Raw genomic sequence first — 20917 nt, forward strand, 5'->3', positions numbered from 1 at the left:
GGAACCGATGGGTACCCGGGGTTTTAAACGGGTCCGGTTCTGGGTCCACTAATTTAGGAACCGGACCCGGAACCGCTAGTAACCGGACCCGACTTTTATAAATAGGGTTCGGGTCCGGATCCATTGATATCCGGGAGGACCCGGACCCGTTGACAGCCCTAATATTAATATTCCACCAATCCAGCCATTTCCTTTAGCTCCTGATCAGGAGCAGGAAGAAAATAGAATCTTTATCAGAGCCAGGTTTCGATCCTGGGACCTGTGGGTTATGGGCCCACCACGCTTCCGCTGCGCCACTCTGATTTGTTGTTTAAGTGTACAGTACACCCTTGAGGAACAAAGCTGCAGTATCAAGCTCCATAAATAAACATTGTTGGAATTGGAAGTTATGTATACACAAATAAACGAATTTCAGGTGAGGACTGGGGATACACCAGGACAGAATTGGGGTAGAAGTGCTTTTGTGTTTAAATGTATTTCACCTTTCTATAGTCTAGTTGATAGATATGAAGAATTGTTTATCTCAAGCAAAAAGTAAAAACTAAAACATCTGCAGTGGGTACCTTCAGATCAGTGCCATCAATATGTGGTAAAGGACGAGTTTCAGCTAAGCTTGTAACGCCAGCTAAAGGGAAATCACTGATGCCAGCAATATGCACCTGCACCTGAAGTAACACAGCTAATTAGTCCATATATTGACGGAACAAAATGCAAGTACAACTTGTGCCAAAAGAAGTAAAGAAAGTGCAAAAAACCCAGGTATCAAAAAACCCAGCAAAGGGGTATGGACTAGAACAGTAGTACAACTTTCACAAGGGTAATTTTTTACTAATAATCACTATGACCTTTTTTTTGTTCCCATTCTTCCGCTAATGAGCCCTATCCAGAAGTCCATAAAATTCAACAAATAGGCCGCTCTTTATCTTTATTACCTAAAATGTGCACTGAATATCGTATTTTCAGTACCCTTCTCAATTAAACAAATTTGCACAAGTCAGGAAAATATGAAGGAAAATAAAGACTGCAAAAGTATGAGCAAATTGTGATTTAGGAGCATGTTATAGCAGATTCATTCGGATATGCTCTCATTAATAAGATAGCTGTGTCAGAACGACACTTTGTTATCAATTTTTTTTTTTTAAGCATGATATAATAGAAGAAGATGAATGAAAGCGAAACATAAGACACACTGCTGTTTTCTTCATGATAACATAGATGGTGACACATTATTTTATCTAAAATAACTCATGTATAGTGATGGGAATAAAAATCAAGTTCGTTATCAGTGAATGTACCCAAAAGAAGTACCTTAGTTCCTTTCTTGATATCACAACCCCGGAGATAACCATACAAAATCATGTCTCTATTGCAGTTTTTATCCATGTGCAATCTGTCTGTAGGAGTGATATCTTCTAAACAATCTACCAGCACAAAAGGATGTGCAGATCGCCATGACAAAGGATGGAACTCCATAACCAATATGAATCTTGGCGGTACGCGAATACCTTGCCCCAGATACCTGCAGATCACAAGATGGATAAGAAATCATGCTGTACATTCCTTGAATTTACTTTCATATTCCTTTTACCCTTTTCGCGAGTCCGTTGGAATCAAAAGTAGGATAATGTTATGAACAAAATGCTAGGGTGTTGGAATAAGAACTTTATGAAGCTAGTTAGATATGTCCATCCAAATATACTTACATCTCGTCAACTGGAGCAGATAGGCAGAAATCTGTGCTCCTTCGTATATTTCATTCCTGAATCTTTTTTGAAGTGTGCTGTTCGTATTTCTTCATTATCTTCACCTATATCTTCAAAGCAGTCAAGATGTGTAAACACCCAAACTAACCATGGGTATGCCATGAACTTTTTAAAGTTTGACAAACTCAGTGTTTCCTGAAATCAGCCAAAACATATTGCAGTAAGGCAAACATATTGGTTATAGTAAGGCAAACATATTGGTTATAGCTTGTTTAAAAGTTGAACATACTTGGAACACCCATGCTGAATTACCTAAACTTGTGTATCACAAAAGTAAAGTGTAAGTGTGTAACATACCATTTCGCACGCATAACAAACATCGATGACGAATATCACTGTGTCAGCATACTTTGCAGCATCGATCATGCCATTGATATTAGTAGGACACTCTGCAAACTCTATCCGTCTTTGTTCACCTAACAAAAACACTCAACCAAAAGCACAATGAGATTGTGAAACTAATGTCTACTAGTTAAAATAAGTCAAAACTATGAAGATAACATACCTGCTATGACCGAAATGGGGCCCTGCAGTATCATTAAGATTATGGTTGGTATAATGCCTTACTAGACGCTAAATCAACATGGAATTCCCAACCTGCACATCAGTTTTAGGCTTTAAATTTCAAATCCAAATTTCCAGTAAAGAAGTAAAAACTACTCACAGTTACTAAGTAACTCACCTTGGGAGGTCCATGAACTACAATAACATAAGGAGCAGGTTGAGTAATTGGCTCTTTTTTATCAGTAGATTCCTACAACAATAGTAATTCATCAATAATACAGTGTGTAGATTGAATAATAAATTCAGTTTTTTCAATAAAACCCTAAGAAAAAAGAAAAACATCTAAATTGAAGAAACAAAGAGAGGGGAGCGTACATTTGGGATATTCTTCTTGTTGTTGGCCTGCCTTTTCCTCTTCATGTTGCTTTTATTTATCTTCGCCATTCAAATCCTAAAAATCCACTAAATTGGAATTTCCTATTTCTTATTGAGTACCAGAAAACGAATAACTAAACATTACGAGCGAAAAGCTAGACCAGGTAAAGAAAGACCTATGCTTTGACACTTCGATAATCCTTGAACAAAGTGATTAACAGAAAGAAATAGCATGCTTTAAATTAACCAGCTTTATAAGCATAATAGTACTTACAAGCTACAACTAACCCCACCTCTGCTGTTACAGTAGTAATTTGATGAGCTGAATCAGCTCTATCATTATTCCATATGCACGTTGAGACCTCAGCACGCTTCCTTTATAAAAAGTTAATTTAGATCTTGGATCTGACATCCAAGCAAGATTTTCTAATAAACACATTGCTCCCCTAAGTCAGTATGTCAGACTCAATAGTCACTGTAGTAAGTTTATTGGTATAGACATGTAGTTCCTCCACACCACTGCGAAGGAAACTCTCAGAAGCGACCAGATAGGTATAGACATGTAGTTCTGTTAGCAATTAGAGTTCACCAGTCTCCTGAGAAGCGACCCGGCAGGACTAATATGGGACCAATTTAGATGAAGTAGCTATCTGCTGACAGAAGGCTAGTAGGGGGAACTTAAATTGTCATTTTAACACCGTCAAAGCTGGTTATTAACATAGAGAGGTTAATTAGTATTAGAAGTGCACTCAGTATATCCCAGATCATGCATGTCGAGATATAAAATTGGCCAAGAAGAAATGGAACAAATTAGCAAAAAAAGAGCTTAATTAATATTGTTGATTAATAAAACTATAGTCAAACATGCAAAGTTAACTACTATCAAATTACAAGAACAAGAAAAGAGTGATGAAAATGAAACGATAAAACCAAAGTGTAAGGTTTGATGCTTTTCATCTTTTCTTTTTAGGAATACAAGATGTCTCGATCATGAACCTATGGAACTGATCCACCTCCTTCTTATCCCCACTAAATAACTGATTCCTTGATGTATTATAGATGAACGCAGAAACAGGCGTGCTACTAGGGAAACATTTAACTACCAGACGCGATTCTCAGTTACAGAGGAAACAATGGTTTTTAATGTATCCTGCAGAACAGAGTAATCTTAATGTTTATCACTGCCTACTATTACTTTCTTTGAGATATATATATATATATGAAAGAAAAATGTAAAGTTTCAAGGTAGTACCAGTGAGTGGTCTTTGAGACCAAGAGAGAGCAGTAATGTCCTGGGAGACCCAGAGCTACTGGAACACAAAATAATGATGACAGCATTGAGCATATTCAGTAACAGCGTCCCCACAGAAAACACATGTGTCTAATCTTGGAATCTATTGGTTATATCTAACACATTTTGGTTAGATGAATCTGTAGGAAGAAGAACTAGAAGAGGAATTTGTTCCAAGAACAGAATTTGCAAAGAAGCAACCTCTGAAGAAAAACACCAATAAAGGAAGGGAAAAGCAGACCAGACAGAAGAGGATGGGAACCAACCAGGAAGCAAGGTAAGAAGAATCAACGAAAGGACAACATGTAATGATAGGACAAACAATATAATTCTCAAAGATTGTGACCTAGGGAAGCAGCAGAATAAAAAAGACAAGCCCGATGAGGATAAAGTTGAAGAAGAAAATCCTCGTACTTTTGTTGGAAGGCCGTTTAGAAAATTACCTCCACTGGAAACAATGGAATGATTTCAAGATTACAAGAATACAATAGAACCAGACTTGATGGAAGTACTGGAGACATACTTTGAGAATGCCAACAGCCTGTAAGTATATAAAAACCACCTTTATGTTTGTTAACAAAATCAATGCATTACAGGTGATGCTTCTTATAAAATAAATATATAAAAAATTATGCTTCAAAAAAACCCATGCATAATAAAATATGCTTCTAAAACAATACATGCATAACACAAGCCTCTGGTTTATGGTTCTGTCGTATGTCACTTGAATATCGGCTTGGAGTATCAGAGAAGGAAAAGACCCGAACTTATGGGATATTCGGATTCACAGAGATGTAATAAGGAAGCTAATGAACAATGAATACCTAGAAGAACAAGTACTCAGCTACTACAGTTACAGGTTGTTTAGGAAGTGGAAATATGAAGAGAAAGCTGATAGTATTGAACATAGGTATGCAGAGTCTGCATTCATGAGCCCGGATGCTTGGGTAAGTCAAAAAAAGAAAATCATTTCCCAACACTTTAACATTGAAAATTGTTACTTTTGCTACATAACAAGTCATCATAACTAGGTTTTCTGCATGACAAGTTATTCATCACTGCATATCATGTTATGCCAATATTATTGCTTCCGCATAACATGTTATGCAACTAGTTTTGAACTGCATAACAAGTTATGCAACTAACTTTAAACTGCATAACAAGTTATTAAGCATTTTTTCCTACACCTTTTGTGCACCTCCGCTAAAAAAAAATTCCTGAAAAATATTTCTTTTGCAGTACTTTGTTAAAACAAAGTCGAAAGATGGGATTGCTAAATATGTTGGAGAATTCATCTTGAATCTCCGTGATAAAGTTGAGAAAATGTTCATTCCAATGAACTATATGATAAAGGAAAACCTTGCTGGTACACATTGGACATTGTTAGAGTATGACTTTGCAGATGGTGAGTGGAACTTTTATAACAGTCTTTCAAGCCAAGAAGTTAACTGCAAGAGACAAGCTCTTATAATGGCAAAGCCTTGTATGCCATATTTGGTCGAAAGATATGACAATCTGAAGCTATCACCAGATTTCGTGGATATAAAGAGGGAACCGCTTGTATACAAGGATATTCTTTGCAAGATTGTTTCTGAACAAGGTCATCACCCCGACTGCCTCATATTTGTATGCTACTATATGAAGATGAGTATGAAGTATCAAGTCAAACAGAAATGGCTGGGGTTGAATAAGGAAGATGCGGTAAAAAAAGCTAACCAGAAAAGACTAAGTTTGGTATAGAAAATGCTGACAGATCCTGGAAAAAATTGGGCGATAGATGCCAATGAAGACGTCAGAGATGAAGCTGCGCGTCAATGTGATGAAGTCGTGCGTAAATGTTCCTGATGATGTGCATAATAGAAAGGTTCAAACGTAACTTTGTTTTAACCACCTGTGTGTTGTTGGTAGGTTGAGCAATTTAACTTGGGAGTAAAAACTAATGGGAAAGTAGTTGGAGTAAAGCTTAACTTCAGTCAGTAGTTATGTGTAATGTGTTGGCATGAAGATTGTCTGAAGTGAAAACTTGTTATCATACGATGTTTATATATATATATATATTTATTTATTTATATATCAATGCTTGTTTCAGTGCTTCTTATATATTCTTTATATGTATTTGTTGCAATCTTATTTCACAAAAAGTAGAAACCCGTTCTATGATAACGAGGGGGGCATTTCCCTCTTGACCCCCGATTATAAACATAACATGATATAAATCTTACAAGGCAAATGAAGGAACCACATCTTGCATGACTCTTTCTGCATATATCTTTAAAAGAATAAATGCATAAAATATTGTGCATCTTAGAAAAAGAATGCATAAGAGATTATGCATCTTCAAAAAATAACGCATAACCCGTTATGCATCTTCCAAACTAATGCATAATTTATTATGCATAACATTATCTGATAAAACTAATGCATAACAGATTGTGCATCTTAGAAAAAGAATGCATAAAAGATTATTAATCTTAAAACGATAATGCATAACCCGTTATGCAACTTCAGAAAACAATGCATGACCCATTATGCATCTTTAAAACTAATGCATAATTTATTATGCATAACATTATCTGATTGAAACAGAAAAACACATAGTGAAAAAGAAGTGTTTTTATAAAAACCCAAATAACTAATTAAAGAAAAAGTACTTGTTCATAAAAACCAATACAAAAACTAACTAAAGAAAAGTGAATTAGGTTCAAACGTAAAAGTAATAGTCTGAAGAAACCAACAAGCTAAATTCTCTCCCTTAACTTCCCTTAGGCTTCTTCGGCGGCTTCTTGTAACATGTAGGATTTGTACAAGTTTGCTTGTTGCGATGACCAATCTCACAAAAATTACCACAGCGCATAGCTCTCCTAGGAAGCTTCTCGTAACGGCTCAAATGTCTATTAGCTTGTGGTTTCCCTGGCGGCCTCCTAACATCAGGTACATCGATAATATCATCACCTTCATAAACTTCAGGCTTGTTGTAGTTCGGAATAGGATGAATTGCATGGTTGTATGCGTTTTAAAGTATGCAATAGTGAAATAAGGTTCAACAAAATCATATGGATTAGAACCAGACATTGTTAACGACGCAAAAGCATGCACACATGGAAATCCATATACGCGCCACCTATGACAGGTACATGTCCTTGCCTCAAGGTTAACACTATGAGAACTCTCCCCTCCCTCCACTTCATAAACATGAGTATCGGACTGTATAACCATCCAGGTTAAACCCTCATCAATAAGAGCCTTCATCTTAGCTTCATTCTTCGGTGTGAGAATTGTTATGAAACTTTTACCAGTATTCCGCCTTTCTGACATCATCCTTCCTTATCTGATCCAGAAGAGCATTTGCAGGGAGCTTCTTGTGTGCCTTCATCCAACTATTGAAGGATTCAGCAAGAGTAGAAGATTTCCTACCATACCTACAACCCTGAAAAAAGGCATTTGACCACTTATCTGGAGGGATATCTAATATTTAGTCTGCAAACCAACCATAACCAAGACCCCTAATCGTAGCGATGGTAGTTTGGAAACCTTCGGGACTAAGAGCATACGCAGCAGCTTGAAATGAATCAATAACGACACCATACCTTTCGTCAGATGCATTAATAGGTAAGTTCATCTTAAGATGATAATAGCAGAAACTATGGAAGGCTCCAGGAAAGTAAAATGGAATCGCTCTCTTTAATCCTTATGCACGATCAGATAAAAATGTGATTGGCCTTTGATCATGATCAAGAACATTACTCAAATTCCTCATGAACCATTCCCAGTTATCATTATCTTCACCAGCTACCAGGGCCATGGCTAGTGGAAAGAACCGTGCACATCAAAAAATATAAAATCAAGCCAACGTCGATATGAAGTATTCGCATCTAAAACAAATGCATGATGTCTTATGCATCTAAACCAAATGATGCATAAGACATTACGCACTTGCATAAAAAGGATGCATAAAAATCAGAAAAGTGAAAACAATAATGCATAAGACATTATGCATCTAAAACAAAATAATGTATAATGTCTGATGCATTTAAACAGAAATGATGCATAACCACAAAAGTGAAAACAAAAAATGCATAAGACATTATGCACTTGCATAAAAAGGATGCTTAAAATCAGAAAAGTGAAAACAATAATGCATAAGACATTATGCATCTAAACCAAAATAATGTATAATGTCTTATGCATCTAAGCAAAAATGATGCATAACCAGAAAAGTCAAAACAATAATGCATAATACATTATGAATCCAATATAAATAATGCATGAGACATTATGCACATATATAAAAAGGATGCATTATCAAAAAAATTACCATTTTCAGCATTGATAGCGGTTGCATCCATGAGGCATCCTCTATATCTCCCTGTAAGAAAGGTAGCATCGACATAAACCATGGGACGAAGGTAACGGTAACCATGGATGCATGGCTCGAAAGCAATAAAAATACGCGCAAACTTATTTTAAGGTGCCTCATCTTCTAATTCAGTTGAACTATCCTCGTTCGATTCAGGTTCATCCATTTAAACTTGAAAATCAATCCAACTACCAGGATTTGTGCTGCGAATGGCATCTACATACCATACCAGATGCAAATACGAAATGGCCTCATCACCAAATATATACTCATACACTTTATCTCTTCCATTGTAAGCTTGGTAATATTCACATTGATCTCGTAGATAGTTTTAAAAACTTTTTCAAATCAGAAGCTTTGAAATTCGGATCACTTCTAATTTCATCCTTGATAAGACTAGCAACAAATTTACTGCCGAGCCTTTGGAAAAGCCTTTCACATCCAACACCACAGGTATGACTGCTAACATACTTCTTAACCTTAAGCATCTTGTTTTCAACATCACAACACAAACCTTATACTCCCAAGTGCATTTTACGTTAGAGAATTTTGCATAGAACCTGCTAGGTTCATTCTTAGTATATACAAGAACACGCCCAGTTTTTAACTCGTATTTCTTTACTGCAATACGTACCTCTGCTACACCTCCATAAAAAACTTTATCAACATTACCAAGTAATTTATCCCAGCCCTCAGTCCTAAGAACCTTGTTAATATGCACAAAACCGTCTTCAAGGAAATTCACCATAACTTCTTCTAGTTCAGGTTCTATTACACGTCTACTTGATGAATCTCTACTACGACTGTTGGAATAATTGGATCCAACTTCAACAAGTAAATCAAAGATCTTCTGACCTTTGCAATGGCAACGAGATACAAAACACTGAAGCAGAACATTGGAATCAACTCGCACAAACTTTCTTACATCATTAAAAGAAAATATGACATGATGAGGTAGTAAACGAGTCCACTTATAGCAAACGATTGTCTTCAAAGTCTCCAGAGTTGTGTTGATATCAATAGGAGGTGCTAAGAATTCACTAAAGTGGTGAATTACAGCTAGTGCACTAGTAGCAGGCATTTCACCCTGCAAAAACACAAAAGAGAAAAAATCAAACATATTTATCCTGCATATTGCTTCACAAGAATTCTTACTCAAACTTAAAAGATCTAATCAACAACAGCAAAGACAATCTACATTAACCATAATCAGATCAAAAATCAACAAGATGCCAAAATCAATAATCTCCATTAACGTAACAAAAAACAGATCAAAAATAGGAGTGGAAAAACAAATCAAATGAAAAATTGAATAGAAAGAAGAAAAACCTAAAAAATTGGTGTATCAACATCTGAACATGAAATCGAAACAAAAAAATCGAATCGAAAAATATCTACGTTGATCGTAACAATTTCAGAACCTAGAAAAATCAAAAAAAATAATCAAAGACAAGCTTAAAAGATCTAAAAACCGATTCGAAAACCTAAATTAAGCTTCAGAAACCTAGAAGAGCTTACAGAAACTAAAACCTAGAATCAAACCAATATTAAACAAAAATCAGAATCAAGATTGGAATGTAGCGCGAACGAACCTGAAGCTTGAATTTTAGAGTAAAATAAAATCTCTCAATCAGCTCCTTCTTAATCTCTGGGCTATCAATCTCTCGAAACTGAATCTGAGAAACTGAAAATGAGGCTAAAGCATGAGTTCTTCATCTCTCGATAATTCAATCTCCCAAATCATCTCCTTCTTCAGCTCTCGATAATTCAATCTCTCATCTCTCGCTCGTATTCTATCTCCTTCTCCTTCTCAATCGCTCAGCTATAAATCTCTCTCTCGAAACTGAATTTCTCAAAACTGAAACTAAAGTTGTGAACGACTGAGGTTTTGTTTGGTGAGGTTAAACTGGAAAAAAAAACGTAATTTCGAAAACTCTTGGTGACGGAATATTTTTCACAGGAATTTTGGGTGCGCGTGTGATATTTCACGCGTATGGATTTCACAGTAGGGAAAAGTGTAAGAATGGGTGTGGTTGTAGTTTTCACTTTATTTTTTAAACTTTTTTACGGAGAGCCATTGGTTGACAAACCACGGCTCTAGCTCCCTAAAATCTTAAAAGTTATTTAAATGTCCCTAATTTTATTTTATAATTTGTAATTGGCCCATCTATGTTTAGTATCGGTTCACTAAAATTTATTTGAATTTTTTTAGCCCCCACTAATATTAATTACTCGCTCCGCCACTAATACAGCAATACCTTCACCTATGATGATTTCAGTGGCAGAACTAGCAACATTGGACACCTCGGGTTTTGTTGTTCTTGGTATACTACTGTGTACAAGAATTCGTGTATGACAGACCAAATTCTAACTTAATTTCAATCGACTGTTAAACTATTATACTTTAGTTTATTCCAACAAGATGCTCAATTAATTCCTACTACGTGTGCTCACTGTAATTACAAAGTTTGATGATAGCATTCAACAACTATGTAATTGATTAATTGAGGCAATGATGCAAACAGATGATAAGTCTAAAGGGATTCTTAAATCCTACTTCATATGCAATATTCAATTATACCAAAACGTGAATTGAGACAGTAATAAGAATCACCAAATAACGAAAGCAATTACAAGCAAGTATTCAGTGCGGAACATACCTTATGTCTGCGCACAAATAATTCTCTATGATCTGCTTAACGGAACAAAGCTTCAAAATCAAAACAATAAAATTAAGATTGGGGATTAGGAATCAAACTTGATTAACCGAGGTGAGGATCACTCTTTCCTTAAAACGCAATTCACCATGTATACTATACTGAACAGTTAGCGGTGATGGTTTCCCAGGCTACAACGGTTTCTCTCAAAGTAACACAGCACTTGAACACTTCGAAAACAGCGAACGCAAGATGAATCATAAACTCTCAGATTTCTAAAACAGATTTTATGATTAATTTTTCCAGTAAAAAATATTGGGTTTTTATGCAGTAGTTCATGTCTCTTGGCGACTACACATTTCCTCACATATGCGACAGTTAGATGTGACGCCCCTTCATATTTGGTCGCATAAAGGAAAAGGTGTAATATTAGTCCCTTGATCGAGTCTTATGGAAAGACACAATAAGGACCATCAGATCAAAACCGTCAATAACCACCAAAATGGGAGTATCAACGTATTTAGTCTCCACCAAACGTGCTCCCTACTTCTGGACTTTGTTACGCTTATACCATAGTCAACTTATCTTCCAATTTATCATTCATATAACCAACAATCACCCACATATGAATGAAAATTGTCTAACAAAGACATGCAATGAAAATAAAATGATTTTAATGCAGACACTGACAGAGTTTGTATACGGGAAATCACTGCCTTTGGAAAGATAACTTTTGGCTTTGAATATTCCACGGTGATTATCTACCGGGTGCACTAGTTGATTAGTGAACGCGATGTCTTAAACTATTCAACTGTATAGTATACACCGATGCAGTAGATATCACACATTTTATTTTCCTTTCATCTTTTGTTCTCGGTTGTGTTCATTTCGGCCTTGAACAATCCCGGTTTTCATGAGTGCTCTAGAGTAACACAGCCTTGTAGTTCTCACGGAAGCGGCCCCATTTCACACTCATATAGGTGATCTCCTCTTAGAAGTACCCTGCCATACTTCGCTTTGATAATTCTAAGCCATAGGAATCATTAAAAGATATTCTTAACCTCTCTCCTGACATGCAACACTGACTATTTCATCATGGAAATGGGAGTAGAGAAAATCTCTTTCAGTATTCTCTGGCGAGTAGTTCACAACATAGTTGTCCCTTTTGAACCTAGACCATGGGATCCCATTCCCCTTGATGAGGAAAATACTTGCTATTTAGATAATCCTTTTGTAAACGGATCTGCTAGATTATCTTTTGATCTTATATAACTCCACTAGAGAGCAATTCCCTTATGGTATCATGTCCACGACGAATGTGTATAGACTTACCATTATACATCTTACTTTGTGCCTTACCAATCGCTGCTTGATTGTCACAATGTATATTTATTGCAGACACAGGTTTAGGCCATAACGATATATCCTCTAGGAAATTCCGAAGTCGCTCTGCTTCTTCTTTTGCTTTATCCAATGCAATGAATTCAGATTCCATTGTTGATCTAGCAATTAAAGTTTGTTTTGATGATTTCCATGATACCGCAGACCCACCCATAGTAAATACATAGCCGCTTGTTGACTTAGTATCATCAGAACCTGAGATCCAGTTTGCATCAACATATCCTTCAAGCACCGCTGGATAATTTGTATAGTGCAAACCATAATATTTCGTTTTCCTTAGATATCTCAAAACTCGTACTAGGGATTTCCAGTGAGTATTATTTGGATTACTCGTAAATCTACTTAATCTACTCACTGCACATGCTATGTCTGGTCTAGTACAATTCATTAGATACATTAGACTCCCAATGATTCTAGAGTATTCTAATTGACATGTTGCTTCACCGATATTCTTAACAAGATGAGTACTAGAATCTATAGGTGTACTAGCAACTCTATTGTCATTCTTATTGAATTTATCCAAAATTTTCTCAATATAATGTTCTTGAGATAATTTTATGGCATTCAAAGTTCTAGTAACTTTAATTCCAAGAATGACATCTTCTTTGCCTAAATCTTTCATGTCGAAATTTTTAGACAACATTTTCTTTGTAGATTTTATAGATTCTAGGTCACTACCCATTATTAGCATATCATCTACATACATACATGGAATTACACAACGTTTCGTTGAGGTTTTCGTGTAGACACATTTGTCACACTTATTGATCTTAAATCCATTTGATAATATTGTTTTATCAAATTTTTCATGCCATTGTTTAGGCGCATGTTTTAACACATAAAGGGACCTAACCAATTTACACACTTTCTTTTCTTTACCGGGCACCACAAGTCCTTCCGGTTGTTCCATATATATTTCTTCCTCCAATTATCCATTTAAGAATGCAGTCTTAACATCCATTTGATGTATTTCCAAGTTATATAATGTTGATATTGCTATAAGCATTCGAATGGAACTGATTCTAGTAACGGGAGAATATGTATCGAAATAGTCTAACCCTTGTTTTTTCTTAAAGCCTTTAGCAACTAATCTGGCTTTATACTTTTCAATAGTTCCATCAATTCTCAGTTTTCGTTTGAAAACCCATTTACAACCCAATATTTTAAAACCGTTAGGCAAGTCAACTAGCTCCCATGTGTGGTTTTGCATGACGGAATCTATCTCATTGTTTGAGGCCTCTTTCTAAAATGTTGCTTCCGGGGTGGACATTGCTTCCGCATATGTTCGAGGCTCGTCTTCTAACATAAACGTTACGAAGTCAGAGCCAAAAGTTTTAGCAACTCTAGCCCTCTTCCTTCTACGTGGATCTTCAACGGTTTCCTGTGAAGTGTTAGTATCTACATTTCCTTCTTCAACAATTGTTTTCCTTTTTAAAGGATTTATATTGTTGTCTCGTTTCTATGGGAACAAATTTTCAAAGAATTCAACCTCCCTAGATTCCAAAATTGTGTTTACAGGAATATCTTGAATTTCAGATTTTTATAGACAAGACATCTGTAGGCATTACTGTTTTCAGCATACCCAATGAAGATACAATCAACCGTCTTTGGACATATTTTAACTCTTTTAGGCAACGATACTCTAACTTTTGCTAAGCACACCCACACTTTTATGAATTTATATGAAGGTTTTCTACCTTTCCATAATTCATATGGGGTTTTCTCTTTTTTCTTGTGAGGCAACTTATTCAAAATGTAATTTGCGGTAAGCAAAGCCTCCCCCCACAAGTTGTCGGGTGCACCAGAATTTATTAAGAGATCATTCATCATTTCTTTCAACGTACGGTTCTTGCGTTCCACGATACCGTTTGACTGTGGCGAATAGGGAGCAGTAGTTTGATGAATGATCCCACTTTGTGCACAAATCTCATCTAAATAAGATTTATACTCGATCCCCCTATCGCTCTTAAGAATCTTGATCTTCTTGTTCAATTGATTTTCAACTTCATTTTTATAAAGTTGAAATTTCTCAACTGCCTCGTCTTTACTTCTTAATAAGTAAACATAACAGTACCTTGTACTATCATCAATGAATGTGATAAAATAATTTTTACCAACTCTACTTTGAACCATTTTTAAATCACACAAATCTATGTGAATTAATCCCAAAGGTTCTGTGTTTCTTTCAACAACAGAAAATGGAGGTTTAGTGAATTTAGATTCAACACAAACTTCACATTTTTGTGATGTATATATATCAAATTTAGGCAAGTGATCCATATTCATTAATTTCCTTAAAGAATTATAATGCACATGGCCTAACCTCTAGTCGACAATGTACGCAGAAGGGAGAACTTTATTAATTGTAGGCATAACAGTCACTACATTGGCCTTACACATGCCCCCGTCTAAATACCCTTTCCTACATACATTTCATTCTTTGATATTACGAAACTACTTCCTTCAAATACTAGTTTGAAACCATGTTTAACCAGCAAATCACCAGAAATCAAGTTTCTGCAAATCTCAGGAACATGTAGCACTCCTATCAAAGTAACCTTCGTACTCGAAGTAAATTCGAGTACAATGTTTCCTTTTCCTTGAACTACTGAAGTCACGCCATCACCCATGTACACAGATTCACCATTATTAATGGCCTCATAGGTAGAATACATAGAGCGATCAAAGCACACATGTCGAGTCGCTCCGGTATCAATCCACCACTCATGTGGATTGATCTGCATATTAGTTTCTGTTACAACAGAAACTAAACTCAAACACTCAGAATTCATGGTTGACTTGTAATAAAGATATTCAATATGCAACAAAAATATATTGATAACAAAATATGTCACAGCCGCCAAATTCTGACTACGCACAGTAACAAGACTAAACTAATAACAAGGGAATTGCGTTTTAAGATTGTTGTTCTTGGTATACTACTGTGTACAAGAATTCGTGTATGACAGACCAAATTCTAACTTAATTTCAATCAACTGTTATACTATTATACTTTAGTTTATTCCAACAAGATGCTCAACTAATTCCTACTACGTGTGCTCACTGTAATTACAAAGTTTGATGATGCATTCAACAACTATGTAATTAATTAATTGAGGCAATGATGCAAACATATGATAAGTCTAAAGGGATTCTTAAATCGTACTTCAAATGCAATATTCAATTTTACCAAAACGTGAATTGAGACAGTAATAAGAATCACCAAATAACGAAAGCAATTACAAGCAAGTATTCAGTGCGGAACATACCTTATGTCTGCGCACAAATAATTCTCTATGATATGCTTAACGGAACAAAGCTTCAAACTCAAAACAATAAAACTAAGATTGGGGATTAGGAATCAAACTTGATTAACCGAGGCGAGGATCACTCTTTTCATAAAACACAATTCATCATGTATGCTATGCTGAATAGTTAGCGGTGATGGTTTTCCAGGATACAACGGCTCCTCTCAAAGTAACATAGCACTTGAATATTTCGAAAGCAACACAGCACTTGAATATTTCAAAAGCAGCGAACGCAAGATGAAGAACAAACTCTCATATTTTTAAAACAGATTTTATGATTAATTTTCCAGTAAAAAATACAAGAGAAGACTTGGGTTTTTATGCAGTAGTTCATGTCTCTTGGCGACTACACATTTCCTCACATATGCGACAGTTAGAAGTGGCGCCCCTTCATATTTGGTCGCATAAAGGGAAAGGTGTAATATTAGTTCCTTGATCGAGTCTTATGGAAAGACACAATAAGGACCATCACATCAAAACCGTCAATAACCACCAAAATGGGAGTATCAACGTATTTAGTCTCCACCAAACGTGCTCCCTACTTCTGGACCTTTGTTACGCTTATACCATAGTCAACTTATCTTCCAATTTATCATTCATATAACCAACAGGTTTGACCAGTTTCAATAGGGGTAAGCAAGACATCCAATTGGTTTTTAACCATTCTAATTCGTATTTTGGCGAGTGGATATCTAGCCTGTCTCTAAATATACTAGTTTGTCACCGTGCCATGTACGGGTCTATTTCTTGCTTATCTAATATTGGATTGTATGTAAAATTATTTCATTAAGAATAAAAAATATTTTTAAGAAAGTATTAAAAATGGAAGAAGCCCATGACAGTAAAAACAAATAAAATATTTCAATAGCCAATAATGAAACAGGCAATAAAATAAAGAAGTACAACACAACATCTTCAAAACATGCAATATTTATTTCAACTTTGTAAATTGATTAAAAGTTATGTTGCTCGAATTTTTTTCCAAATTTTTGATTCTTTCTAGAACTCATTATACTCTTTCATTTTAAGTCCATTAAATTATTATATACCTTTGCTTTATCCGCAGAAGCGTCATCGAAATCGTGATACATCATAATGTAAAAGAATAAATCATGTTTAGGCACTTGATCTTTTATGTATAAATGGATATCGAGCGGATATTTTCAAGGTTAAATAGATTTTAGGCTGGTATTTTATCAAGGTTATATGGATATCGAGCAGATATTTTTTTTTGGTAACTTCTTCGCATCCTTTTTGGTTTTATTTCGATTTTTGCACTAACTCAGAAATACTGTCTCATGGATAAATACAAAAAAAAAATCAGAAAAAATAAAATCAAATACAGAAATACTTTCTCATGAAATTACTGAGATGATTATGAAAAACTACCCGTACGACGAACCGATATATCCTCTACCTCAGTCGAATTGAAATAATGCAGTGAAATATATTCGACAACTATAAGAATTGCCCGACACTATATATGTACTTGTAATTTACACGATAAATAAATTTTTAAATTAAGAATAATTGGATACGTGATTTCTCTGAGTATTTTGTATATTTAAAAATCAATTCCTGTGAACATAGTGAACGAACGTAAATATTTAAATAATCATTCTGTAGGCTTACGTACCTGTGAATTCCACTATACTAACGTGTTTGATTTTGGCGCAACAAACGCATTAAAATTCATATTGGAACCTGCTAATGTATGATAGTTCAAATATGCGTGCCTGTTTAGGAACGCTTATTTTATGATACTTAAACTTGATCCCGTTGGGTAAATTAATTGTGAGGTCGGTGAGTTATTCCAATAGGGATAGCTAAGCCTGATTTTTTATCATTGAGTAAGTTTACAGAGACCCGTGAATTATTAGATAAACAGTTTTGGAACCCAAGTGTAAATGATGTCTTGTAATGGATTTTGGGAGTAAAACCTATAAATGAATTGATATAAAAAATTTAATTCAATAAATTTGAGAAGTAATTACTCCCTCCGTAGGCTTGTTTCATGTGTAGTTTGTACACGATACCAACTTATTTTTTTAAAACAAAGGTAGTATTTCAGAACTTGTAACTAACCATATATAAGGTGCCCATTTCCTTCATTTTCACAGTCAAGGAAGCATTAAGTCAAGCCACCCAAAAACCTCTCCTTCGTAACATCATCCTTGATGGAGCGGGGGTATAATCTCGGTTCTCCACCCGCTTTACTTATTTATTTCGCATATAACTTTTGTATTGGATTTCATGCACTTAGTTTCGAACCCACCGCTCCATAAAAGGATTTACAATTCCCTTTTAGGTTAGGTTATTTGAAAATAAAATGACTTTAGGACATTTTTTCAATGGTTTGTGATTTTAGAAGAATCCTATTTATGGTTTTCTATTTGTTCGTATCTTTTCTTTGGGGTATTATCTTTTCTACGTTTTGTTTATTTATTTTTATTTTTTTGTAAGAGACTCATTTTAATTTGTCATCACAAGGCATCTAAAATCTTGCAATCATCAACAAAAAATTTAAATCAGCAATGCTCCATCAGAATTTATGATGCCCTCGCTTAGCATCTGCTGAAGTCAGGATAAGGCAAGCAGCTATATATATATTATAGACCCATGAGCGCATATTTTTCGTTGGCGATATCAATTGCATATCTTACACTGAAAAAAAATGAAATAAAAATATAATTAGTATCTTTGCATCCTGGATAACTATGTCACGACAAAGAAAAAAAAACAAAACCAAATTAAGATTAGACATCTAGGTATATACTCACATGCCAGTCAACTAAGTCGATTCTTCAATGTGGTGATTCAACAAATGTCCAATGTAGACTTTCACATGAGTGCAGGGGATATCACCTTTTCCAGAATTTTCATAAGAAACATGTTCCTTGTATGATTTTTCTCATATTTATGTAGTTAAAATTTATGCAGTTAAAAATAAAAGCTAATAGCACAAACCTGAAGTAGGGAATCAACAACAATGACCATCACCTTGAAAATGGTTCCCCACTCCCCAGAACAAACACAAATGAGATGCAAGACAACCTATATACCTGCACCACAAAATCATACATATGTGCAAATGAGCGGTTGTCACTTGATATAGCGACTCTAACTCGTTTATTAAACATTCATCGATGAGCTGACCTGCAAAATAAAGAGCAACCGTGGACCATTGAAACACAAAAAAAGAAAAAAAAGAAAAAAGATAGCACCAAAATATATGCCATGGATCAAAACAAAGTACATGCTAATATAAAATTAGGGGTGCTTTTTTTAAGTCTTTAAAACATGACACTACAGAATTTCTTTGAGCTCCTTTTATTATACTAAGAACAACAACTCCTAAAAAAATTTTTTCTAATAAATGAAACAAAGGTAGGGAAAACTAAATTTTGTTTCTTTCTCATTATGTTCTTCAGATACGTAATGAGTAACCAAGTGGTTCTGTTTAGTGTTTGGAACACTTGGCACCGGCAGCATGCAACTCGACCTGATGTTTGACCAATATTCCAAAAGAAAAAATTGCTAAAAAAGAAAAGATAACAAATAAAGAGGAAGTATGAAGGCGTTGAAAATCATAACACAACTTCAAAGCCAAAGAAATTATTGAGTACAAAGCCATTAACAAAAGTATTGACGTATAAGATTTACCTAGGTCATCACACGCGAATTCATCAAAACCCGTGCTATATAATTTTCTGATTTTGTAGCTATGAACCAAAAATTAAATAAAATTGTCAAAATCAAAAAACACCCATAAGAGATAAAAGTATCAAGATTAATTTTCTTAATTTTATTGATAGCAAGATTAATAAAACTACCAGTTTTCATGAGCAGCGGTTACGGCCGCCATTACTGCTAACTGATTATAATTTTAATGCTACATGTGCAAAAAAAATAGCAATAAATAGGTTAGTCAATAAAATCCTAAAATAGGTTAGTCAATAAAACCCTAAACATCAGGAAACGGAAGAAAACAACATAACCTTAAAAAGCAAAAAAACTAAAAAGCAAAAATAAACGTTTATGTAAATGTACCACCTTATCAATATGCGACCTTGTCGTTGATCGGAGAAGAGGTATAGCAGCGCCACGATGAAAAAGCAAAACCGTAGCAAGATAAAAAAAATGAATAAAAAAAAACCTTGAGACGTTACGTTTGCTCCAGCGCTTTATATAGAGAGCATCCAGAAGACAAAATCTCAGTTTTGGAAAGAAAATCTTTATGTTAGGAAACAACACTCTAATAATTACAAAACATCGATAATTTTGGTTAGCTACATTATTCTCATATCACTGTAATACTATAATTATTAGTTGCAAATATTTTTTTATACGAAAAATATAATGCATATCAAGACATAACAAAAAAAACAAAATCGGTTTTATTTAATTTAGTTTTTATTTTAGGCTTATTTTATTTTAAATTATGGTATGAAAAAATTAAGCAAATATGAGAATAAGGTTTACTCTATTTTGATATTCACATTTATTTCTATTAGTAAACATTAATTATCTCCTGACATATGAATATATCCTAATATATGCATATATCCTAATAATTTCGATATCGTACTCCAATATTTTCTTTCCTGTTATTTTGATATCCACATTTATTTTGATATCTTTCGAAATCATATTCACATTTTTTTTCTTTTGTTACTGATAACGATTTTTTTTTCCTTTGGAAATCATATTCCTAATGATTTTTTTTTTTGCTGACACCGTTTTTTTCCCCTCTGGAAATCATACTCCAATGATTTTGTATTATTTTTATTTGTATAGGACTAACAAAACTTTCACTGGATTCATTCGGGCATTCATAATTCAGGTATTTTCTTTTAATAAGTGATTTAAATTTGTTCTTTTAATCAGGTATATTCTCATGAATTTTTTTTAGGTATTTAATATCAACTGAAAGTGTAATTAAAATTTGTGGATTGTGAAGTTTCTGATTTCGGAATGCTCTCATTTTTTGTAGGAATGTAAAGTTTTATATGATAAACATGTTACTAAAAATCTTAGTTTTAAATTGGGGGATTTGGCGTTACCTCCCCTGCCGAAGATCCTAATTAGAGTTACCTCCCCTACGGAAATAAAATTAGGGAAACCTCCTCTCGTTACATATTTCGTTGGTTCACCAGTTAGCTGACATGGTTGATAGACGCATTTATGTGTCTATTTTGTTCTCAATGTTCTGTATTGTTAGACTCGATTAAATACTTATTGTGTTATTTTACATTTTTGTA

At 34.6% G+C, this 20917-nt stretch overlaps 1 long non-coding RNA gene and 1 other non-coding gene across 2 annotated transcripts; both read right to left on the minus strand.

The window, feature by feature from the left end:
* Positions 1-231: 231 nt before the first annotated feature.
* TRNAM-CAU lies at positions 232-303 on the minus strand. The gene has a single exon. It is a non-coding gene; the product is annotated as a tRNA-Met (tRNA).
* A 17931-nt stretch (positions 304-18234) lies between these two features.
* On the minus strand, positions 18235-18699 carry LOC113353601. The gene is made up of 3 exons (XR_003361395.1): positions 18624-18699; positions 18437-18521; positions 18235-18320 (listed from the first exon to the last, which is right to left on the minus strand). It is a non-coding gene; the product is annotated as an uncharacterized LOC113353601 (long non-coding RNA).
* Between the last annotated feature and the right edge of the window lie 2218 nt (positions 18700-20917).

This window comes from Papaver somniferum, chromosome 2 (assembly GCF_003573695.1).
Source record: "Papaver somniferum cultivar HN1 chromosome 2, ASM357369v1, whole genome shotgun sequence".
NCBI lineage: Eukaryota > Viridiplantae > Streptophyta > Magnoliopsida > Ranunculales > Papaveraceae > Papaver > Papaver somniferum.